Below are 26,484 nucleotides of genomic sequence, written 5' to 3'. Positions count from 1 at the left end.
GATTACAGTAACTTTATTTTTGGAAACAGCCCCAGAAGTGCAAGAGGCTTTGCCTGTGGGACCCTCATTTCCACCTTGAGTACAAATAGAAGTCAGACAGAAAGTTGGTCACTGGCCATCTGGGTGGACACAGCCAAGATCGAATAGAACCAAATAGGAGCCTCAGGGGGTTAGTGTGTAAAGATGTAAATGGGCAGCACCTCATGTCTCAGTGGGTGGGGCTGGGGGAAGACAGGTCCCAGCCCCTCCCTGTTGACAGAAGAAGCAATTTCTCAAGTCAAGAAACATGTGGATTGGTTTAAAAAACAGCCAACTGTCTTCAGTTGTCCCCTGCAAGCAATGGAGATTAAAAGGCCAGGACTAGTATTACCAAAGTTATGTGGGAGGACCCACTCTCACACCCCAGAACCGCACCTGAGATGGTGGAGAAAGTAGAAGAGATGAGGAAAACTGAATATTGGCCTGGCAGGAAAGGTGGGGTGTGGGGCTGGCAGAGTTTCTGAGACCACATTTGGAGACCTGTGAAGCAGGACTAACAGAACCACCCAATGTGGGAACAGAACGGTTTCTTAGATGTTATCTGGGTTTAAAAGAAACATGTCCAGAGAGGTGATGAGGCTGCCTGAGCTCACACAGAAAGTTGGTACAGATGAGAGTGAAGTCAGGGCCTCACTGATTTATTGATGGTAGCCATTCTGACTTGTGTGAGATGGTATCTTATTGTGGCTTTAATTTGCATTTCTCTGATGATTATTAATGTTAAGCATCTTCTTATATGTCTATTGACCATCTGAATGTCCTCTTTGGAGAAATGTCTATTCAGGCCCTTTGCCCATTTTTTAATTGGGTTGCTTGGGGTTTTTTGGTGTTGAGTTTTATAACTTCTTTATAAATTTTGGATATTAGCCCCTTATCAGATGTGTTGATGAACACATTCTCCTATTCTGTGGGTTGTCTTTTGTTGATGATTTCCTTGGCTGTGCAAAAACTTTTTAGATTGATATAGTCCCATTTGTTTATTTTTTCTTTTGTTCCCCTTGCCTGGGGAAATATATCCAATAAACAAGTGCTGGTGAGCATATGGAAAAGGGGATCCCTTTTGCACTATTGGTGGGAATGCAGACTGGTGCAGCCAGTGGAAAGCAGTATGGAGATACCTCAAAAAATTAAAAATGGATCTGCCTTTTGACCCAGTGATCCCACTTCTGGCAATATATCTAAAGGAACTCAAAACACTAATTCACAAGAACATAAATACCCCTATGTTCATTGCAGCATTATTTACAATTGCCAAGATATGGAAGTGGCCCAAGTGTCCATCAGTACATGACCGGATAAAACAACTATGGGATGTTTACACAATGGAATACTACTCAGCCATAAAAAAGAAGAAAATTTTACCCTTTGAGACAATATGGCTAGACCTGGAGACAGAGGTGATAGAGATAGGAGAGGGGAAATTATATGTATAAAATTAACTATTTCTGCCTCTAAATAGAAAAAAAGTGTCTTGCAAATTTATGCTAAGTGAAATGAGTCAGTCAGAGAAAGACAAATACCATATGATTTCACTCTTATGTGGAATCTAATGAACAAACTGAACGAACAAGCAAAATGGGGACAGACTCATGGTTGGAGAGCAGGATGACAGCTTGGGGGCAGGGGAGGTTAGAGGGTGGAAGGATTGAGCAAAAGGGAAAAAGGACTCATGGACAACAAGGTGGTGATTGCTGGGAGGAGGTGGATATAAGGGGACTAAATGGTAATGGAAAAAATACAAGAAGATTAATTTTAAAGAAAGAAAAAGAAAAAGAAAGGCCAAGGCCTCTTATTCTTGGCTGAGTGTTGCTCCAGTCTCAGCATGAAGTGTGTAAACAATCCGTCAGGGTCTGCACAGTTACTGAGCACCCCTTCTGTGCCTGGAGCTGTCACAGGTACCGGGGCATGCAGAGGGGCCTGGGGGGAGTGCTGTTGGGAATGTAGAAACATAATACCTTACACTTCCCTAATCCTTTACAGCTTACAAAGCACCGAACGCAGAGTAGCTCATTTAAACCTTGGTCCTCGAACAAATCTGAGAAGTATGTATCCTCAACACATAAGTGAGGAAGACCCAACATTGCTCAAGAGGACCCAGGCAGTGACAAAGTCAGGATATAACCCAGATGCTTGACCAACAAATTTTTCAGTGTGGCTAGAGAGAAAAAACATCAACATGTGAAATAATTAGTAAGTTATATATGATAGCGCTATAGTCAATTTAATACATCCTCGTATGACTTAACATGTTCCATCCATTTGAGGTGCTTCTCAGTAGACATATCCAATAGATAGTTAAATCTGGCGCAAGGCACACAAGATCTGGGGCCCGTCACATATAGATGGCGATGGAAGTCACAGAGGTGGATGTCTCTGAGGTCGGCCTCTTCACCGACTGTCACCATTTTATTAATGGTATATATGAACACCCAGAGGTAGGCTACTTTATAAAAAGTCATCATTCGTGAAACAAAAATAGACCGAAGAATTCAGAATCAACCTGTTCTATCTACTCAGGCTGGTTGGAGCTTGACATTCTCCCAGATCTGTGTGCACTCTAGGAGTTATTTAACCGATAACTCTGCAATAATTGTTCTTTCCCTGTCTCTACGGTGCCTCCCTCTACCTGTGCAGCTTAGCGTCCAGGAAAGTACTTAAAAGAATACTGTGCACATCTGCAGTCCTTTCCACCTGTGGTTTCGTCTTGCTGTGTTCTGCCCATCAAATTCCAGCTGCATCAGCTTCCAACATTCTAGCCTCTGTCTCCTCAACTCAGCAAAACTGTGCTCTGCTTGGGCCCCCTTCCTGTACTCCAGGACAGAACAAGTCTCCAGGAAGAAAACCAGGATGCTCATTTGTTTCATTTGTTTCTTTTCTTTCTCTCCAGGGACACAGCACTGTTCTGAAAATAGTTATTTCATACATGTTACCCAGTTTCATAGCTGTTTATGATGTGAGGGAAAGTTTGCTACCACCGAAGCTTCCAACGTGGCTAGAGGCTTAAGTATTCCTAGGTAGTTTCAACGTGATGCAAAACTGCTGTGGGTGGAAATTACGCTACTTGACACTTTAAAATTAATCACGGATGTTAAAATTTTAGCTCTAACCATCTCGAAAGTAAAAATGTAAAATAAAACTTTCAACCCAAGGGAGCACGAGGCAAGATGGGATAAAGAAAACCTGATCATTCCAGTAGGACATGGGAAGGGAGAGGAAAAAATGGAGAAAAGCGTACGAGGATTCCTGCGCCAAGAAAGGAAGTCGAGAGAATCGACAGATGGGACTGTTTACTCCTGACAACGTGGAGATGATTGAGGTATTTGGAAAAGACTTTAAAATAAATATTGGATGTCTAAAATTCTCAAAGAGCCAAAGGAGGAACTAACACCATGGAAGAATTAGAAGTTATGAAAGATTAAAGGTAGACATTAAAAACCATTAGAGCCCTAGTTGGTGGAGCTCAGACCGAAAGGTTGCTGGTTCAGTTCCTGGGCAGGGCACAGGCCTGGGTTGTGGGCCAGGTGCCCAGCTGGGGGTGTGTGAGAAGCAAGCAATCGATGTGATGTGATGTTTCTCTCCCTCTCTCCCTTCTTCTCCCCTCTCTAAAAATAAATAAATAAAATCTTTAAAAAAACATTATAACTGAAATAAAAACATCACTAAAAGAATTGACATGATACTCTGAAGAAAGAATATTTCCTTGGAAGATAGAACTGAGAAATCTACCAGGTTACACAAGGTGGGGGAACCCAAAAACCCCAGCATTATCTTCTTGAGGACCGGCCCCTTGTAGTACAGGCATCCCCCTAGGTGAGTGTTCAAGGAACCCATCTGTATCAGTGTACTAGCTGGCGTTGTTGTGAGAGTCTGCATTCAGCTTTAGTAAAATTATTTTTGAAGACTCCTTTCCCATTTCATGACGGGTGACTTATGAGTACATTTGCCCACACTGCTGAGTGTTCAGCAGTTTTTGACCAAAAACTGCATAACCCCACACCCCACCCTCCCTGTTCACCCAATCTCACCCCTAGAGACCTTTTTTTGTTTCCTTGGATGAAAAAAGTCCTCAAAGGGAAACATTTTGCTGATGTGGAAGAGGTGAAACAAAAAACAGCAGACATATGAAAAGGCATCAAAACCAACAAGTTAAAAAGCAGTTTGGAGTAGCAGAAACAATGTCTCGGTAGGAGTATTGCATCAAATGGAGAGTACAATAAAGGTGACTGAGGTTTAAACGTGTAAGAATAAATAGGAATTTTTTATAAATACATTTCAGGTTTTTCTGATCCCCCTCATATAACACAGAGGGATAAAGAAACAGCTAGTTATGAACCAACATATTCCCATCTAAACACCTGAAAAATATATAAAACTCAAGATGACTTAATTATAAAGAAAATTTTACCAAAAATGCTCTCAGAAAGGGTAATTTTAACATACTTCTCTTAAAAACAATTTTGATTTCTTTTTTAAAAGCCAACATCCAAGATTCTTGAATAACAGGACTTTCAAGCTTGGTCTAAGGACCAATCTTGGGTAGAACGGAAAAATGGGTTGTAGGTCAGGTGACCACACTATGCGAGTCTCTTCCTAGCCTCTATTCTCTACTCTGTTCTGTTGCTGAAGGTCTCTTTGCTTATGCAAATACCATAGTCTTAATTACAATAGCTTTATCGTCCACTTGTTTTCTACTCTGAAAGACTTAAAAGGTTAATCTGTAGCTTCCTTTTTCCACCTTCAAATTTTTTTTTATCTTTAGTTCATTTAGTCTTTTACCTTTTGATGTGCTTCAAAATTTTATAACTATATGAAAGGGTCACCACCCTTCAATACAGTTATAAAACTACAGAACTGTGTTCTAAAACCTCAGGTCTCCCATTTTGACACTCCAGCTGCCGGTGATCACCAAAAACCTTGTGGCTTTTCTGTCACCTGTAACAGCCTTCTGCCAGAAACCAAGCCATGGATTTCAAGCCTCTCTCTGGGCCCCCGATGGATGAAAGTCGCCAAGGAAAAAGCACATATGGACGCTTAGTGTTAATTTACCACTCCTTCTAGGGGGTTCGTTCTTGCTGGTTTTGTTTTCCTGCTAACTCCCCTTAGTAGCTCTTTGCTTTTAAGAATTAGAGACTGCAACTAGTTTCCTGCTAACTTCCAGAAGCTTTAAGAGTTTCTTTTTTTTTGTTTTTTTTACTTTTTTAAATTGTTGTCTCCTTCCACCCAGCCCAGCTTTAAGACATTTTCTTAGCTTTCCACATGGCCTTAAATTCATCAGGTATGTTATGGGGACAATGGCCCTATATTGGAGGCCTTGCAAGACAGCACTTTGATTCACTTTAGCCCCATGAGGGCGTAACAGCTTTGCTGGGTTTTCTGTTCTGAACCAGCAGTGGGCTCTGGTCCTTAGCTTCCCGCCAGCACCAAGAACTGACACATCCTACCTGGGAACAAAGCAACTGCTGGTCTTTAGTTGCCTCTAAATGGTTTTCCAGTGCCTGAAAACGCAGTCCATCTAGTCCTCATTGCTTCCAGAGCTTTCCAATGTCTTTGAAATACAATGCTTGCATTTTATCGGGCTTTTCTAAGTGTTGCCGATCAGAGCACAGGACTGCCACGACCAATTACATCACCTGCTCGAATGACAGTTTATGAAAAGTATCAAAGTGGAAGGAAACGTGGTGACATATAGTAGCTATTAATTTTGTGTTGAATGGAGTTTCCTTTTTCTGATTTTATAAATTCCTCAAAGTGAAATAAGTAAGATGGAACAACCTAAAGATAAAAGCATAAATAATTAACTAGGAAAGAAAAACAGAATGAAATGTTTAAAAACCCCAAAACAACCGGATCTGTTTAAGTGGACGAGAAAGGGGCAATGCAAATAGTAAAATGTGTGCAGAAAGACTAGGATCTACTTTTCGTGAGAAAAAAAGTGTCATATTTCACTCTGAATAAAAAGCATAATTAGAGTCGCAAAGGCCCAATGTACCTACAAACAATTAAGAGGAAAACTGTGAAACAGCTAAGTTACTAAACTGGATTATTGGTTACATGGTGTGCCTGGAGAAGCTGACCCTGGCAGCTTCCCCACTCACCTGCTGTGAGTGACCCTGTCTCCTACATCCCCATCTCCTACCTGTAGAGTCAGTGCTTTGGGTTATGGACCATACAGTGGGTTGCTCTGGTGAATGCCCATTTCTTCCTAGGGTTGCCACAAAGGCCGCAGCTTGGTGGGGAAATCAGCCCTCTCCAGCTTGATCTAATTAACACAGGATCCATAAAATTAGCAATATCATCCAGTATACTTTGAAAAACATGAAAAGTCTAAACATGGGGATCACAGACTAGAAATTTATAAATATAAGTGAGTGTGGGGAGAACGCAGTTAGTAAGTCTCTACCCACATTTTCCTGGATACCCAGCCTTATGTAATAAGTGGGACACATGGTAGATATTACTAGTAGCCCTGAGAACATTAATTCTCTTTTTTCTCCTTATTTATAGAAATCCAATTTTGTTTGGGGAAAGTGGGGAGCAATACGTACAAATAAAATGCTTTCTTCTCAGGATAACTTGCAGCTAGAGACTGACCAGGTGATACAATTGTGGTCGAAATTTAAGGAGAATTCTATTAGATGTGGAAAGGTTTTTGTTTTCCTGATTAAAGAGATAGACTCAATTGGTATATGCCTTTATTCCTTTTCTCTTTAAATTACTTCTACCCAGAACACAGTTCTGATGTCTGAAGATGAAATAGCTATCTTGAAAAAAATGCCATATGGATGGGGAAGACAGAACTATTTCCTTGAGCAGCTGCACTGCTCTGATATTGACAATCTTCAGACTTCTTTTTATGTGGAAAAAAATAAGCCCACTGAAGGTGATTATCTGTTACATGCAGCCAGATGCAGTCCTAATGGAAGGGGATGGGAAGTTATTACAGATTTTTATGAATTTGCAATCTAGTAGAATTTTGAGAACTCAAAGAACTGTTTCAAAAACAAAGATTGATCAAATATGCCATATGGAAAACATGGGAAAAAAAGGTTTTCTAACAAAATAAGGAAGAATAGTGCCTGGCTATTGGGCGTTCACTGGGTACATCGAGTGATTCTTTTTGAAACCTATTCTTTATACAACACAAACTTATTTATCATTCTTTTTGCTGTTTATACCAAAGTCCCCATCCTAGCGTGACAACTCTTCTAGCCTTTCTCCCTCTCTTTCAAAACATACCAAACTTACTCAAAATTTTCCCTGGGCCTGACCTTGCCATTCTTGCCCACCTTCTCACACCTTCACAGTCTATTCTCTTCTTTTTTGCAACTCCTTCTTTGCCCTTTCCAAAGTAAATTCGTTAAATTGTCTTACTTGCTTTTATTTCTCCTTTTCAACCATCATCCATGTCTGTGTAACAACCCCAGGCATAGAACTGGCAAAAGCAAAATTATCTGTAGTGTGAAAAGGCAGATGGAAGCCATTAGCATCATCTTTTATTATTTTTTAATTACACATAGATATGCATAATTAAAATACACTCATACACACACGAATTCATCGCCTTCATTAACACACAGAATGAAACAAGGCCTGCTATAATAAGGATCAAATGTCAACTTCCACCTTCATCGACCCCTTCAATTTAACTTGGCAAAACTAGAACGTGTCATTCAGTCCTCTAAACAGGAGCATAATCAGCACCCTTCATGACATTCAAAGCAACCCAGAAAACTACTTTTGAATACTAACATAAAGCACCACACATTCCATAAAGCACCTTGCCACCCTGTGAGCTGGGGGGAGATGGGGGAAGCCCTTTCCTCTCCCCTCCACTGCTGGCCAGGTTACATGGGAAGCCCCAGTCTGTCTCCTCTGAGCTTGGGAGGCCACATACCAAGAAACAATTTCTGCCTTAGTAAATAGCGTCCTTGCTTCTAAAGCCACGTCTCACATCTTATTTGGGGTTTCTGATGCCCTTTTCTTGTTGTCATCTGTCTTTCATCAGCCTCCCACAGAGAATTCCAGCTACCATACTAACAGTGTTATGCACAGTACCACCATGGATGCCACCATGAAATGGAAATGCAGACTTTTTTTGTTAGGGTGTATAAACTTCCTGGTTTAATGAGGCAGAGTTTATCTCAGTTTATAATAAGAAAATGCCTTGGTGTGTGTGTTTGTGTTATAAAGAAAAGCTAAAATTAACACTTTTAGGATTGACTCCAACACATGAGTAAACCTTATTATAAACAGAAAGAGAAAATCAAGGTAAAAGTTGATTAAAACACCAAACCAAATTAAATTTGATCTAATAGTGTTTACTTGTTTTAACATCTGGAAGAGTTTGGGCATACACTGCAAGCATTTTTAACGTAACTTTAAAATAAAGTGTGCTTAGTTTCCACAGATGTATTTAAGTTGGGTCCTTTTGAAGAACTGATTCTTTAGAAATTTTCTTTCTTTCTTTTTTTGTATAACAGGCGAGAATTTGGATTATGGCCTGGCCAGTGTGGCTCAGTTGGTTGGAGCATCATCCTGTAGACTGATGGGTCATGGGTTCGATTTCCAACAGGGCACATACCCAAGCTGTAGGTTTGATCCCCAGTCGGAGTGACCAATTGATGTTTCTCTCTCATGTCAATGTCTTTCTCTCTCTCTTCCCTCCTCCCCACTCCTCCTCTCTGAAAGCAATGAAAAAAATGTCCTCAGGTGAGGATAGAAAAAATAGAATTTGGATCATAAGGTACCAATGAAAAAATATCTAAACATCTTCCCAAATGGGTTCTCAAAATAACACGCTAGTATTTCAAAGTACAATTTTAAAGGAACCTATAACCTTGCTGGGTGTAAAATAAACAGACCTGGAGGGTCTCCTGTACACAGGTTGCCAGGGAGTATTTTCACCTGCAGAGAGAACTGAACTGGCCTTGACTCCAGGAACACACATCAAATCCCAGAAAGTAAGTCCTGTACAGTTGAGGAATTTAGCTGACTTTTCTCAGTGCTCTAAGCTAAATGCTGGGTCTCCCATAGTCCTTATAGGCTCTGTCCTTCTCCTCCCTGCCCACCATAGACTCCCCAACCCCGCTGACTTACATGGGTACGGTCAGCCACGGTATAGATCATTCCCAACGTGCAGGGCTTTTGATAGGAGAGCTTGCACACCATTCTACCTACCAGGGAACACTCTACATGCCACTGGATAGGAAAGGAAAGGTGGGCTTGGTATTTATGGGGACTAGTTTGGGAAGACAAACTGCAAAGGGAATTTGAAGACCCAGAAAAGCCCCAGTCCAACCTTTGCAAAGCTTAAAATCCTGTTCTTCTGTTACAAAAACTAAAGATTTGTCTCATTTTCTGGTTGGCATCAGCATAACTGTTTATTCCACAGGAATCCGGTTCCCCACACCCTACTTCTCTCTATGTCTGCTCTCTCTTAAGGTTTTGTTCACATTTGGTTTGAACAAATGTGAACAAAACCCTGCCTTTCCTGAAATCTCAGACTGGTCTATAGCTTCTTGATGGGTGGGGTCATCTCTTAGACTTACTTTTTATCTTCTCTCTCAAGGCCTAACTAACACAGGACTTCCTGAGTGCACAGCAGGTGATGAGTTCTGTCGGGGTATTAAGAAAACACAGGGCTGGTCAATCTTTTGTGTTTGGACTCTAAGCACCCATTTAATATGCTAGGAGAGAGTTAGATAACAATAGGTAAAAATCTAAGTTGTCAGTCAGAGAAACAACTTCTCCTCCTCCTCCTCCTCCTCCTCTTTCTTCTTCCTTTTTTCTCTTTTGCTTTGTTTTTCCCTCTTACTGTACTATACCTTCTGGATGCAGCTAAAAGGAGCTTGACCTACTAGAGGTTCAGGCCAAGGCTGTGAGCTTTGTGTGTTTGCTAAGGACTGTGGTCAGCACAGTGGGGAGAAAAGTCTGGTTTACACTGTGATAAAGCTTCACACTTCTGATTTTTTAAAAATTCTGTGGCAGAGACATACCCTTTCAATTCTCATCTTCTGACATAGCTTCATCCCCATACTCATAGCTCAGAGCAGCCTATGGTCTGCTTATTTACTCCTCATTCTTTGTTGCTAGAGGGGAATGTAGGTTAGCCACAGAATAATTCTAAAAACAATAAGAATCATAGCCATTCCTCTCTCTTCTTAGCCTTTATAAGCACTTACTACCTTCATCCATACCACTTAAAACACCTAATCATTTCCACTTTTTCTACTCCCTTTATCATTACCTTTTTGCATTTCTACATTGAACAGTGGTTTTCAAACTGTGGTCTCTGGACCAGCAGTGTTGGTATCGCCTGGCAATTCAGGAATGCTCATTCTCCAGGTTTTATCCCAGACTTACTGAATCTGAAATTCTGGGTGTGGGGCCCAGTGACCTAAGTTTTCACAAGTCCTCTGGGTGATTCTAAGCATCCCAACAGTTCAGAGAAACAGCTCTTCCCTTTGCCCTTACACTGGAAGGACAGGACAGGGAGAAACCCATGAGAACTGGGGGCGGGGCTCCAGAAAGCATCACTGCATAAGAAGCCAATCCATGGGTTTGCACCACAGATCTGGCTGCAGGACACACCTCCAGAAGGCAACCAGCTTGGAACTGGAGAGGAAGCAATTGCCTAGCATAATCAGTAAGTTGCCAGGAGACGAACAGAAGCATCTGCTACTAACATTTTCAAAGCTGCATTTTTCACAGGTACATTCCAGAGTGTAACAAACCACTTCCACATGTGGGGGGCTGATCTCTCAACGATACATCTTACCTGCCTCTTGTGTCATCACAGATTTCTTTAGAAGTTCAAGTTCACTTCAAAGTCAGAGGGAAGCCAAAACTTTTTCCAGGTGCAATGAGGAGTCTTCAGAGATGTCGGGGACCAAGCCCCCAGAGAAACTGTGAATTAGGGGAGGGCTGCCTTCTTGCTCCCGTCACTTCTGCCTTACGCCCTACCCACTTCAATGACCTAGAATCCCCAGAGGAACCTCATTAGCTGAGACCCCTTTCCTAGAGATTCTCATTTAATTGTTCTGGGTGGAGTCTATGCATTTGGTATTTCTAGAAAGCATCTCATGTTTTTGCAGCCCAACCTAGAACAAGGGGATTAAATGAATGTTTTTTGAATACTTACTGTGTGTGAGCTTCTTGGCGTGGCAGTGGAAGATTCAAAATGTCAGAGGGTGGAAGGGAGTGCCTTCAAGAAGCACAGAACCAGAATGGAATGTGGAACAAAATATAGACACCTACGTGGAACCCACAGTGCACTGTAAGGCCACATCTGAGCTGCCGCAGTTGGTTATTTGTGCCAAAGGCAGGGTAGAGTTTATTCTGAGAGGAAACAAATGGATACAGCTCCACAGGGGAAACCTGCTTCAAATGCGGCTTTGGGGTATGTTTAGCAGGCAAGGGGGATAGAACATTTTGGAACAGAAAACAAAAATGAATGAATGTGTGGAGACCAGGGAGTTCAAAAAGTTTGGAAGAATCGTATAGTTGCTGTATACAGGGCATGAGGTTGATGTACAAAGGGAAGGTCATCCAGACAAGATTGTAAGGATTTTTGAATGCCATGGTAACAATTTGAATCTTATTTCTAATTAAAAGTAATATAATACATACTTTAGAAAAATATATCACTTGGAAGATAACTACTATTTTTACTAATGAAAGTGTTATGAACTCCTGGAACATAATAGATAGAAGAAAAAAGGAAACAAAATATAACCAGAGACATTGAAGTTAAGAACAATCTAACAATGGTCAGGGGGGAGTGGGGAGGGGACAGTGAGGAGAGGGGATTACAGGAACTACTGTAAAGGACACATGGACAAAATCAAGGGGGAGGGTGGAGGTGGGGGAGGGAGGGGGGTTTGGCTGGGGTGGGGTGGAGGGATGGGGAGAAAAGGCACACAACTGTAATTGAATAACAATAAAAAATTAAAATTATAAAAAAAAAGCAAGGCTCCCCTTGGAACTCATGACCCTAAAAGACCTATACCCTCAATGAAGAAGTGATCTGTCAACTAGCAAAAAAAAAAAAAAAGAAAGAAAGAAAGTGTTATAAACTCTATTTGGCCAATTAAGTAAGTACATTGATCATTTCATCTGCTTTGTTGCAAGTTCTTGTGCTAGATACTATGAGGAATTAAACAATACCCAGGGCAACAATTTTTAATTGTAATGAATATTGTTGAACCTTACACTCACATCTTAGAATCCTATGATACAAAATAGAATTTTGTGGGTTAAGTAGTCACTTTCTGTTGTTGCTGTTGATACCAATTCTTGTTAAAAAAAAAAAACACAAAAAAAACAAAAGCAGTTTCCATGTGCTGAGAGGAGGCCCCTGGAGCGTTCGCCCAGTGACTGCTTATACAAAACATGCACTGAAAGGCTGGACTTGGGGGCAACAGTTATGCCCCGAAGACCATCCTGAGTAAGGGCTGCATCCCAGGGCAAGCACCCTCCTCACACAGGTTTCTGCAGATCAGGTGCCTCCCAGTGAGGACACCTGGGGGGCATGAACCACGCATGAGCATTTGTATGCAAGCATATTTGGTTTTCTTTTTATTCAGGAAAGCAGCCTCAGTCGCTCTTCCTTTGCCATCAGTATAAGCACTATCTCCACTGTCCTCCAAAAGGCACTGAATACTCCAATTGCTGACATCTCTCATGGTGGTGGAGGAGAGCACTAACATAGTGATATCTGAGAGCACCCCACAGGCTTGCCTCAGTACCACGAGATGCTTGCAAAGTGACCTTGGGTAGGTCATTGTCCCTAAGTCTACATTTCTTCATCTGAAAAGTAGAAACAAATGAAAGTACTTATGTCGCAGGAATTTGGGAAGTTTAAATGAAATGACAGTGCTAAAAATGTAAGCTATTAGTACTAAAAGAGCATGTAGGGCCCTGTGCTGGATGCAGGGGATGGAGAATCAAATGAGACAGGGCATCAGCTCACTGGCAAATCAGTAAGCACCCAGCACCTGGGCGGCATCTGCACTTGCCTTCCCCAACGTCACCAGGTAGGAGACCTCTGACTTGCTGGCTTGAATCTGCTGGGTCCTGAGCCCAAGGGGATAAGCCTGAGATGGAGGAGGGGCCATCTATGCTGCCCCTAACCTGTAGGAAGGGGCCACAAGCCAAAGAATACTGGGGGCCTCTAGAAGCTGGAAAAGGCAAGGAAACAGATTCTTCTCCAGAGCCCACAGAAAGAACCAGCTCTACTGATGACACCTTGATGTCAACACAGCGAAACCATAAAGGAATAAATTTCTGTTGTTTTAAGCAACAAAGCTCATGGTGATTTTGTTACAGCAGTCATAGGAACTAACACAATAAGATTAGAAAGAGAAATTAGAACTAGATCTCAATTGCCCAGTTGGGAAGTTTTGTCTATTTTCCATGGGCTCCTGTCCCCTTACTGAAAAGATAGATGGGTTCGTGCTTCAAACTGGACAGGTCACCTCTCATTGAGGCAGTTACCACAAAAAAACCCCTCTTCCAGAGACACCATTCCTACACACCACTATCTTCCTTCCCCAGAGGGAACCACTTGCAACATGGATGTCAGACAGGATGAGGTCCAAGTTCATTGCAGCTATTCAGATCTGTGTGCTGGCCGTCTCTGGGAAGCCCCACATGAGGAAGGTAGATTATCCTTTTCTCCTGCACCTCTCTGATCCACCTTGTGGCCAAGACCAGAGCTATTACAACTGCAGATTTACACCAAGTTCCCTGGGTTTCATACACGCCCCTGAAGACGGCCACACCCATCTCAGACTGCCCCAGCCACCTGGCACAAAGTAACTACTGATGTGAAATAGCTTTAGGGAGGCCAAACAATGCCACAAAAATCCAGGGTAGGAACGTTCCTGGTGCTTTAGCTAACTGCTAAGATGAGAACTAACACAGTTCATTTTAAAGACATGAAACCCTTTAAGATAAAACATCCTCACCTGAAAGACCCAAACCAAGAAAAATTCATTTTAACTATGTTCTTTTTCTTTTTCATGTTTAATTTTAATTATATGTGTAATAAATGAACACATGTATTTTATAAATATTTACAAAAGATATAGCTATAAATAATAATAAAGGCCCCTTAATTGTTTCCTCTCCAAAATCTCACTTCCCTCCTCTAGAACTAACGAGGATGATAATAATTCAATGTTCGTTTTTCAGATTTTTCTAGATATTGAAACTGACGTACATTACATGTAGTATATACAGAGTTGGAAATTGACATTTTTATGTAATTGGATGCATAATACAATTTTTCTGTGACTTCCTTTTAAAAATAATATTTTTACTTAAAAACAGTTTAAGAAATACAGAAAAATTGTAAAGATGGTACACAGCATTCCCAGATACCCCATACCCAGTCTTCCCTGTTATTAACATCTTACATTATTGTGGCATACTTGTTACAATTAATGAATCAATACTGATAAATTATTAATAACTAAGGTCCATACTTTATTCACATTTCCTTTGTTTTTACCTAATACCCTTTTTCTGTCCCAGGATCTCATCCTGGATGCCTCACTCTACTTAGTTGTCATGTCTCCTTAGACTCCTCTTAACCATGACAGTTCCTCAGGCTTCCCTTGTTTTTTAAAAATATACTTTATTGATTATGCTATTACACTTGTCCCATTTTTCTGCCTTTGCCCCCCTCAGCCCATACGGCCATTCTCTCCAGCAATCCCCCACCCTTAGTTCCTGTCCATGGGTCATACATATAAGTTCTTTGGCTTTTCCATTACCTATACTTTTCTTAACATCCCCTGTCTATTTTGTACCTATCAATAATGTTTCTTAATCCCTGCACCTTTTCCCCATTCTCCCCTTTGCCCCCACTCATCCCTTTTCCCTTCCCAGCTGATAATTCTCCAAATGATCTCCATATCTATGATTCTGTTCCTGTTCTGCTTGTTTCTTAGTTTGTCTTTTAGATTCAGTTGTTGATAGTTGTGAATTTGTTGCCATGTTAATGTTCATAGTTTTGATCCTCTTCTTCTTATATGGCTCCCTTTAACATTTCATATAATAATGGCTTGGTGATGATAAACTCCTTTAGCTTTACCTTGTTTGGGAATCACTTTATTTGCCCTTCCATTCTAAATGATAGCCTTGCTGGATAGAGTAATCTAGGTTGTACGTCCTTGCTTTTCATCATTTTGAATACTTCTTGCCAGTCCCTTCTGGCCTGCAAAGTGTCTTTTGAGAAATCAGCCAACAGTCAAATGGGAACGCCTTTGTAGGTGACTCACTGCTTTTCTCTTGCTGCTTTTAAGATTCTCTCTTTATCTTTAACCTTTGGCATTTTAATTATGATGTGTCTTGGTGTGGTCCTCTCTGAATCCAACTTGTTTGAGACTCTCTGTGCTTCCTGGTCTTGTACGTCTAGTTCCTTTGCCAAATTAGGGAAGTTCTTTTTTATTACTTTTTCAAATAAATTTTCAATTTCTTGCTCTTCCTTTTCTCTTTCTGGCACCCTTGTGATTCAGATGTTGGTACATTTGGAGATGACCCAGAGACTCCTTATACTATCCTCATTTTTTTGAATTCATTTTTCTTCTTGCTGTTCTGGTTGAATCCTTTTTTCGTCCTTATGTTCCAAATTATTGATTTCATTCTCTGCTTCATCCCTTCCACTGTTGGTTCCCTGTAGATTTTTCTTTTTTTCACTTAATATAACCTTCATTTCTTCCTGGATCTTTTTTATGCTGTTGCCATACTCAATTATTTCTTTGAGCATCCTGATAATCAATGTTTTGAATTCTGCATCTGATAGGTTGGTTATCTCAATTTCATTTAGTTCTTTTTCTAGGGTTTTGTTCTATTCTTTCATTTGGGCCATATTTCTTTGTACCCTCAATTTGGCAGCCTCTTTGTGTTTGTTTCTGTGTATTATTAGGTAGAGCTGCTTTGACTCCCTGTCTTAGTAGCATGGCCTGTTATAGAAAAGGCACCTGTAAATTGTGTGGGGTAGAGCCTTAGTTATTTGCCAGGACAGGGCAACCTATTTCACTGCTTTGTGGCCCTGTGTGGGGGAGGGCTCAGTGAGAGGACAATGCTACTGCCTGGCCTCTGGAGATGGCCCAAGAGGAAGCTGTCTCCCAGCACTCACCCTTTTGCCAATCACTTCACTTTTTCCCCTTCTCCCCATATGCCACTTGTGCCCTATCAGCTGTCGCCCTGGTGCTGAAGCCCAGAGGGGGTAGGTCTGTGTGAGTCCTAAATCTGTTGTAAGCCCTTTAAGAGGAGTCTCTTGAGAATCCCACAGTTTCTTCCACTGCCCCAACCCCCACTGGTTTTTATAGCCAGAAGTTATGGGGACATGTCTTCCTGGTGGTGCTAGAACCCTAGGCTGTGTGGTCTCATCTGGTGCTGGGATTGCTTGCTCCCAAGGTGTTCCTCCCAGTTTTCACCCACCACATGAGAATGTGGGACCACCCACTCCTCCACCTCTCCACACATCTCCGTGCCTCTTCACATCTCCACCCCTCTTACCCATCTGGATGAGTGTGGCTTCTTTAAATCCTTGGTTGTCAGACTTCTATACAGCTCAATTTTCTGATGAATCTGGGTGATATTTGTTTTGTAGTGTGGTTGTAATTTTTGCTATAGTTGTGCATGGAGGTGAAGCATGTTTAGGTATGCCTGCATCTTGACTGGAACTTAATGAGACTTCCCTTGTTTTTGATGATCTTAAGTTTGGGGAAACACTGGTCAGATATTTTGTAAAATGTCACTTTATGGAGATTTGTCTGATGGTCTTCTTCATGATTAAACTCAGGTTCTGGGTTATTGGAGGGAAGATCCAAAGGTAAAACTGCCAACTTCATTGTGTCATATCAGGGCCATAAATGATTTATCACTGTTGATGTTGACCTTGATCACGTGCCTGAGGTAGTTTGTCAGGTTCCTTCACTATAAAGTTACTCTTTCCCCCTTTCCATTCTCTACTCTTTGAAATGACAGAGTATCTTCATAAACTATTTGGAATTCTTCATGGGAGATTCATATACTCTCCCCCTGATTACTTTATTCAATTAATTTATATCAGTATACACTTATGGATATTTATTTTATATTTTGCATTAGGATCCAATATTGCCTTCTTTATTATGACTTAGTTTTTTCATTTGTCAGGTCAATTTTTCCACTCTTTTAAACCACAATTCTGAAACCATGGTTATATAATTAATTACGTGTTCAGATTGTTATCTTTTTTAAATTCAGCTCCTTCTACATGAACTGTGTTGTAGAGATATTTTTGACTGCAAAGAAGAGAGCTGACATCATTTTAATGCTTCAAAAACTAATTTGTGTGGGAGGGAGTAATTAATGAGGGACACTGATATCTGCCATCACAAGCAGTGATTTGGAAACCCAGGAGAATCTGGACACCCTGGGAAATGAGACATTCAAAAAGCATCTTCACCAAGCCCACTCCACCTCACAGATGCTCTTCAGTTGCCTTTAATTAAAAAAGAGCACCTGTTTCTTTTTCCTTTTTGCCATTAATATTGCATCAATTACATCCTCCCCAAAATATGCAGAATATTTAAATTGTTAATAACTCTTATGATTATAAAAGGAGTACAGTCACTGATGTGGTAAAATTGGAGATGTTGGGCAGGTGGAGTCCTAGGGCTTCAGGCTGTGTCCGGGGAGGGATCATGGGTATTTGCAGGTGTCTAGTCTACTATGTACCAGAAGTTTACTCCTGATGTTCAGCAAACACCTGAAAGGAAGCAACTTGCTCAAATCATAGTGTGAGGAGATGAAAAATGATAAATCTCTTGAGACATATATTGCCTACATGGCAGTGAGGGCACAGAGAATCTCTGATCCTTGCTGACCACCACTTGGACTGCCCATCTTCCTTCAGTTCTGCTAGGCTTCCCTTCACTCAGTCTCTCTCTTGAGGGCCTACAGTCAGGCTTCTCTGCTCACTTTCAGGAAGAGTTCTCCACAAGTCATTGTATTTTGCTGACAGGAAGTGCACTTCCTTTCCTGGGATATCCCAGTGACAATGAACCCACCTCAGTCCATCCATGAAGGCCAGCAGGAAGTGAGAGCAGCTGAGGAAACTGCTTCCTCTTGACTCCATCCCTTTAGTGGACATTACTAAAATCTCCCAACCTCTGGAATTAAACTAGGAAAATGTAGTTCCTTCATCTCCTTATAAACACTGAAGGAGACCAAGTCTGTCTATATTTTCTCGTGTGGCACAAAATCAAAACAAACAAACAAAAAAACTTCTTTACCATCTGTTTCTAATTGTTTTCTCTTGTCTTCTCTTCTCAGGAGGGCTCACGAGAGTTCTCTGCTATCACCAAGCTGACCTCTTCTTCACTTCTTCCCTCCTGCCGTGTGAATTTTCACCCCAAGCACCTGCTCAACTGTATGCCACTTACAATGCCCTCTTCACCTCTTCTCCTACAGACCCCACCATTAACGTCATGGTACAACGCAAAGTGTACCTGCTCTGTGGCCCCTCATCACCTCCAGACCTAGAAATTTCCCCTTTCCCATAAACATGGCACATCTTCTGCTCTGCAGGAGTAGCCTGTTATCCCTCCCTTGGTAGATATGGGGACCTACACGTCCTGTACACCCCCAAAAGCTCTGGCCATCAGGAATTGCTTTCTGAAGAACATATGCAGGAGACGCTTTGGTGAACCACAGAAATAATTCTGCATGGGAAGTGAAGATGGTATGAAGAGGTCTGCCCAAAGTCAAAAAGGTACTTACCTTCACTCCTTCCTCCAGAATCATTACAATCAAGGAATGTAAGCGACATGAACACCAAATGATGAAGAAGGTGAGAGAAGTGATTACAGCAGACAAGAGATGGTCAACACAGTTTAGGATGTGGAAACTAAAATCTGTCTGCCAGGAAAGGGACGGTAGAGCCAGAAAGAGGCCATTGATTCAACCAATACATCTCTGGAAAGGCAAGAGTTGGAAGGGTGTCAGTATCTCCAAAGGCCAGGGTGTGGGTGGAATCTGAAAACAGAAGGGCTGTGTGTGCCTTATGTAAGAATTAAACCCCAGAATCTTTCCCCAAGCCATGTACCCCAAAACTGCCTTTCCACCATCCAGGCACAGAGCAGGTTTACCCTTGGGGAAGACTTTGGACTTGAGGACCCCAGGTTCAATTAAAGGCAGGATGAGGCACTAAAATAGAAAGAAGGCTGTGTAACTAAGACATATGCTGGTGAAATGGTGAAAGCTTTAACTTGCCCTGCTCAGCAGCCAGAACACCAGGAGCCAGGCATGGGCACCAGGAGCCAGGCAGGTACTTCCCAGGCATGGGCAGAGAATTCCTCTCAGGGGAAACTGATTAGCCCCAAGGGACAAGAAACCAACTTATTCTGGGGGCCCAGTGAAAGAACCAGGTCCTTGCCCAATAATCCTAAGGCCAAGTTCACAGGTTGATGAATACTATTCCTTTCCCAACCCCATTCACAACTGCCAAACCTACACAGGTTCAAATCAGCTTTTTAAGGTCTCAACTTAAAAATGAATCCCTGCGCCATTCACCTGCACTAAGACATTTGCATTAAGTTTCTAATATGAGTCCAAACCAGAGAGAGAGAGAGGGAGAGAGAAAGTTACCCAGGGGAAACAGAAGCAACTGAGGAATCAAAAAACATTTTTTGAAAAGAATGAACATTCTCAGATGTAAGAAAAGGTATTAAATCTATGCAGAAGAGAATAAATGCTATTAGAGAACAGCAAACAAGGAAAACTCTTAGAAATTCAAAATATTATAGCATTTAAAATTATCATTTAAAAATTCAATAGACTACATGATTAAGGAAATCTGGAAAATACAACAAAAAAGATAGGTGAAAAGAGAAAACAATAAGTTAGAAAATTTAAAAATAAACCCATGAAGACCAACACTCAATTAATAAGCTAACTTGAAGAAATGATTGTAAAAGAGATTAACTTGAAGAAAGAGATTGTAAAAAATACTATAAGATAATATTCTAGGCCCTGGCCAGGTAGCTCAGTTGGTTAGAGTTTTGTCCCTATACACGAAGGTTGTGGGTTTGATCTCTGGTCAGGGCACATAGAACAATCAACCAATGAGTGTATGAATAAGTGGAAGAACAAATCAATGTTTCTCTCTCTTTTTCTCTCTCTCTCCCTGTCTCTCAAAAATCAGTAAAATAAAAAAATAAACAGAGAAAAATATTCTTGAGCCAAAGGATATGTTTTCCCAAATCAAAATGGAATAATGTATGCCCAGCATGCTGAATGAAAATAGAAGACCCATCAAAACATATCATCATGAAATTTTGGATTAAAAGAACACTGAAAACTTCTAGAGAGAAAATCATACAAAGACTTTTCCCCACACAAAGAATAAGGAATAAGAATTGCCTCATACTTTTCAAAAAGTAGCACTGGGGGCCAGTAAAGAAATCCCTTAAAGTTCTAACTGAAAACTAGATTTAATCTAGAAATCTATGCTCAAACTATAATCAAATAAGAATGTGGAATCAAGATATTTTCAGATGTGCTAGGCCTTATAAACATTTTCTTCCTTGTGTTTTTTCTTAGGAAGTTGCTGGATGATCCGATCCCCCCAATATAAGGGCCTAAACTCAGAAAGAGGAAGACACAAGGTCCAGGCAACCAGAGGTCCAACTTAGGAGAAAGACGAAGGAAATTCCCAGAGTGCTGATCAAGACAAATCCTCGGATACAGAGATGCTGCAGCCCCAGAGCTCAGACAGTCCTCAGTGGCAGAGAAGGATGGACAGATGGATCGAGGAGGAATAACTGTTAAGAAAAAACAAAGCCTGAAAGATTGCCTGAAGTAGCCGATGACATTGAGAAGTACTTTCTAGCACTGCTAGAAAAACTGGGTAAGAATTGGTTATACAGATGACAATAGAAAACAAAAAAAAAAGATTGACTACAGAAAGTTGTAGAGAAAGATAATGAATACTCAGATATGCATGGCTCATCTTTGAATGATATTTACATATTTATATAATGCTGCACACTGAATATCAATTTCACTAAAAATGGTGCTATCACTATAAAGAGGGAATGGGGACATGGGGTGGGTATGTGTTTAGAAGAGGGGCAGAAGGCTGGTGTAAAGAGAGTTAAATCCTCATCTTCCGTAGGGAAAAAAGAGAAGAGATAACGTGTAATATTGAAAAGTGGAGAAAAAGACAACATAACCACGATATCAAGAGACGTGGCAGTAAGTGCCAGAGGAAACAATAGCAAGAGCGGCAAGTAGCTGCTCTGGAGAGTGAAGGTCAGAGGTGCAGGAGGGTGGATGGGACTAGGAACTGCTGTTTTGGGTTACAAAGTTTATAATGTTGATTTCTGCTTTTCAGAGAAGCAGATGGTACAGAGCTTACAGGCCCAGACCTGGATTTGGATTTCAGCTCTGACACTTGTGGACTCTGCTCTCTCCATGCCTCGATTTCTCCTTTCAAGCAGAAATAATAATGATGCCTGAACCAGTTAATATATCAAGCACTTAGAAGAGTGGTGTTTAGTGTTTTGTAACTATCTGTTATTGTTGTTAAACTGTATATACATATAACTTAACAATTAAAATGGAAAAATGTCAAGGAGTATGCAAATATTGCTTCAAGCTCTACTTCTAAACACCCTATCCTTTCTTCTTTAAAATAGTAGCCAGAATTTTATGTTCAATTTTTCCCTAAATCTAACAATTTCTGTCCCTTTATTTTTCACTATTGAAAATGTCAGTGTATGGTTCCAGGTGGGTACTAGAAATCTTGGAGGGAACACTTTGTAAAGTATACTATCATCTAGTCACTATGCTGTACACCTTAAACTAACACAAAATAACACTGAATGGAAACTGTAATGGAAAAAAATGAAAATAAATGTTAAAAAAAAGGACACAGTTACATAAATTTTTTTAAAAAGTCAGTGAACACAAAAACTGCTGAGAGGCCTTGGGGATTCAGCCCTCCCCACCACGGTCCTCACAGGGTGTCTAAGGAGGGGTCCACACCATCCTTTAAGCCCTCCCTTGGCTGGAGACCCCAGTATCAGCCCAGAATGAATCAAGCCAGACTTTGGGTGTGTGCTTTTCAAAATAACAAGTCGTAAATCATCCTAGATCACTGTGGTCATCGTGCAAAGATTTGTTGTCCAGCCAGGGTCCCAGACAAAGCTCTGGGTTTCCAAAGTGAATGAAAGAAGCATGAAGACACATTCTAGGAAGCAACTCATCACTAGCTCTTCAAGGGCAAGAGAGGACCCTCCCGTACTGCCCCCTCGTCTCTGCCCTGTGCATTCTCCTGCTTCTGTTTTACTCTCCAACACGTACTTGTCTTATTCAGCTAATGCCCAGTCTCACATCACCGAGTGCTTTCATTACAGAATGTGATAAATGAGTTTGCACATGGCTCTGACATCTACTCATTCTGGGACCTTGCATAAATATTGTCAGCTCTCCAGATCTCAGTCTGCTCCATTATACAATCTAAGCGCCGGACTGACACGAAGGATCCATGCCCTCATTTCACCCAGGGCAAGCAAGGCCTGAGGAAGTGAAGGGACTTGTGCAAGGTAACACACCAAATTAGAACTAGGACCCGAACCCCCATCTACTAAGCCCACATCATTGCTCTTTCCAAGGTGGTGCTTGATCAGACTTCTAAAGTATCATCTCCCAATCACAGATTCTTCCATATGCGAACTCAGAACACCATTCAGAAACCCACAGAGAGCTAATATCATTCTTTCACAATATGATAATTCCTCCCCAAGGCTTTAGCACTAGGTTTTTATCTTACCAAGAAATTCCCCACTAAAGTAACAAAAGGAAGATTAAAAGTTCCAGATCAGTTGAAAGAACCTTTAACTTGCATTTGCACTGAAATCGGCATATCTGACGACAAGTTCTCATTCAAAGTCAAGGACTCACCCTGTCGTAGACCTGCAACCCGGCAACACTGGAGTCTCGCAGGAAGGCAGCAGCTTCTGAACAAGTAACGGAGATGGAGAGCCAACTGCTCCCTTCCCGTCCCCCTCCCCTGCCCACACCCACCCAAAGGCCAGTCTCTAACAAGCTGTTTGGCAACTCTGTTTAAGACAGCTTAAGGTCCAGGAGCGGATTGGGAACAGCTAACACTCTGGCAACCATTTTCCTTCCCCGTGAGCCCAGACTTCAGTGGGCGTGCAGTGTGGCATTTTGCCTCTGATTTCAACCAGTTCTCCAGCAATTCAGCATGGGATAAATAAATTCAGTGCCTGCACAGGACCAGCCAGCCCCAAGTCCCCTGCCTCCCTGGCATGGAGAGACCCTTGGTGACCCGTATGTCCTGGGATCTCCATTCCAGAACATACGGAACAGGCCCCACATTGCCTGTAGGCCAATGCAGGAGGGTTACCCTGTGCCAAGGGAGCAGATGGGCCTCCGATTCAGCCGAAAGCAGCCTCGGGAATCTTTGAGGATGGACAAGCCGTTTGACTTTTAAGCCACTCACAGCAGCTGTTGGAAGTTAACATTATGTATTCTGGTCTCTGTGAAATTGCTAGAGATGAAAAGTCTAGAATACAAGCTAAGGAAACATTGGGACATGTTTTCTTCATTGTCTGGTTCCCCCTGGTTTTCTGGTTTCACCTGCCTCATCCATCCTCCACTTAACTGACCAGGGATACAAAACACGTCTCTGAACATACCCTGCCCTTGCATGGAGTTATCCAGGGATCCTCTCAATCTTCAGCATCAAGTCCCCATGCCTTCAGGTGGCCGCGTCAGCTTCTCCTGCTCCTCCACCCCCCCACCCCACCGTTTCTGCTTTAGCCACACAGAGCCATGTATAGCCCAGGTTCTCTCACCTCTGACCTGTCGAACACACATTTCCTTTTACTCAAAGCCTCCTCCCAAGTCTCGGCAGAAACGCCTCCTCCTCTAGGAAGCCCTTCTAGGACCCTCCAAACCAAATATCGAACATCCCTCCTTGGAAGACCCACTGAGTTCTTAAAATGGCCTCTATCAAGACACATTTTCTCAATTTGCCGCTCAGACCAGATTGTGAGCACTTTGTTGGGGACAGTAACTTTCTTCTCTGAGTCCCTTACTCAGCATCCAGTGATTAGAATGTGTTCAGTGACTGTGTTCATTTAATAATTCTTAAGGGCAGGAAATTTGCCTTATTCTTTTTTTTTTTTGATCCTCCAGGTAACAGATGCTCAAAAGTGGTTTGTGAATGATGAAATAAATCAAATAACTGCATTTCCTGAACTTAAAGAATTTGTGCTGTACTTTACACCATGACATAAGCAATATAGTCCATAACTTTGTCATAATTATGTATGGTGGCAGGTAGGTACTAGACTTATGGGGGGAAAATCACTTTGTAAGTTACATAGATGTCTAACCACTATACTGACCACCTGAAATTAGTATAATATCGAATGTCAACTGCAATTGAAAAAACAACAAACGAACAAAGAATTTACACTGTGTTCTCAGACACATGCAAGTCTAAGCGTGAACAATGTCAGCCTGGGACTTCATCTTTAAGCAGTTCATCATGCCCGGCAGTCCCCAGGTGGCAGTCTGCTGCTTGAGTTCCCTCCCTCCTGTTCCATTTCCTCCTTCAGGCTGTTAAACCCTGCCCTGCAGGCTTCCTCTGCTCCAGGTGACAGTGGGGCAGCAGTAGGTCCCGCCCCACCCTGCTTGCTCCAGGTGCTCGAGCCCTCAGGACGTACAGGAGCCATGGGAAAAGCTCACTTACACTTTCAGCTGGACAGCTGCACCTGCGACCCACGGACGGTGCTGGCCTCGGGAGGCCCTCCACATTTCTCACACAGTTCTGTGAAAACAAGCCCTCGTTAGTGTCTAATCAAGGTGGACCCAGGAGACAGGAGTATAAAAGGAGGTATGAAGGTGAAAGTTAAAAAGAACTGTTACTTCTCTTTCTTACTCGGGTTCTGCCTCCTCTAGCCTAGAACGTTCACTTTGTAATAGATAGCGTGGGCTGATACGCATATAGGCTTATTGATCTGAGCCCGAGGTTTCCCTAAAACCATCAGTATCAACTTCCAGGAAGCAGTGCACTTTAGCCAGGATGTGACATGGCCTCCAAATTTGGTATCAGCTGTTTCCAAGGAAGTCTGTTTTGGTAAAGGGGCCACCAGCACACCTAATAGACACTCTGGCAAGTTTGTGAATTGCTACAACATAAAAAGGCAGGCCCGGTTTGAATTACCAGGCCCTGATTCCTCAGCGGAGTTCTGGTCACACTCACTACGCAAACCATCTGGAGCCTCTCTCTGGCACTTTGTTATTTACTCGCAGCCCCAGGTGGAATCAGAGCCCATAATTCACCGGTGTCCGCCCCTCTTCTCCACGGACAGCATCATACCTCATCTCAGCAGTCACTCCCTGGCCATCTATCAGCCGTTCCAATTTGGGGATCACTTGCCAAAGTGTATGTTTCTCTTTGGGGATTATCATTATAAATTAATGCTTTAAATTTGGGGACTAGTCCGCCATTTTCCAGAGTGTTTTACTTTTTTGTTTTTCCTCTGAATCTCACATGTCTCAACTTATAAAGGACTCACTTATCGCTCCCCAGTGTTTCCTTACTCCCTTTACAAAAAATTCTGGTAACCACCAGACCCTATGCTCCAACCCCTTTCACTTCTCTGGAAAGTCAACACCAAACAAACAAACCGAAAATGAAAAAAACCCACCAGCTCAAGGCCCTCAATGAGAAAGACCACGGCTCACCAGTTAAGACTGAGCATATTCCTGAGTCTCTCTGTGCCTCTGTTTACCAGAGGATGAGGCAGGAAGGCTTTTAGTCTTAACCCACATACTGGGCAGTGCTGGGCCAAGGCAAAGAACAGTCCAGGTGCACAAAAGTCAAAAGAGAGGAAGAGGCGTGATGTGTCTGAGGCTTAGAGAATTACAAGGAGTTAGGGAACAGGTGGAGGAGCAGAAAAAGGTGACACTGAAGAGCGTCCCATGAGGAAAGCCCTTGAGTACCATGTAAAAGAAGTTTGGATATTATTTTCAAAGTCATAGGAAGTCAATGAAAGTTTTAAGAAGGGAAGTCACATGTTTAGACTTTGTTTTTAGAAATTAGCTTGTCAGAAATGCGGAGGCTGGATAGAAGAGATGAAGAAATAAAGGGAGAGAATGCATTTAAGGGACTGTAGATGGACAGGTGAGAAGGGAAGGAAGCCTGAACTAAGGCAACAGAAGGGAGCCGAGAGGACAGGACAGTTGAGAGCTCTTTTGAGTGGTCATGAGAAGTGAGGGAAGAAAAGACTTCAGTAAACACTCAAGTTTCTGGCTTGGACAACTGTATGAATGACAATGCCATTCACCAACACAGAGAATAGAGGGAGTTTTTCAGGGAAGGGGAATGAGAGAAAGGAATTTAGTTTGGGG

This window comes from Desmodus rotundus, chromosome 5, assembly GCF_022682495.2.
Source record: "Desmodus rotundus isolate HL8 chromosome 5, HLdesRot8A.1, whole genome shotgun sequence".
Lineage (NCBI taxonomy): Eukaryota > Metazoa > Chordata > Mammalia > Chiroptera > Phyllostomidae > Desmodus > Desmodus rotundus.
Note: the sequence above shows the minus strand (reverse complement) of the source record.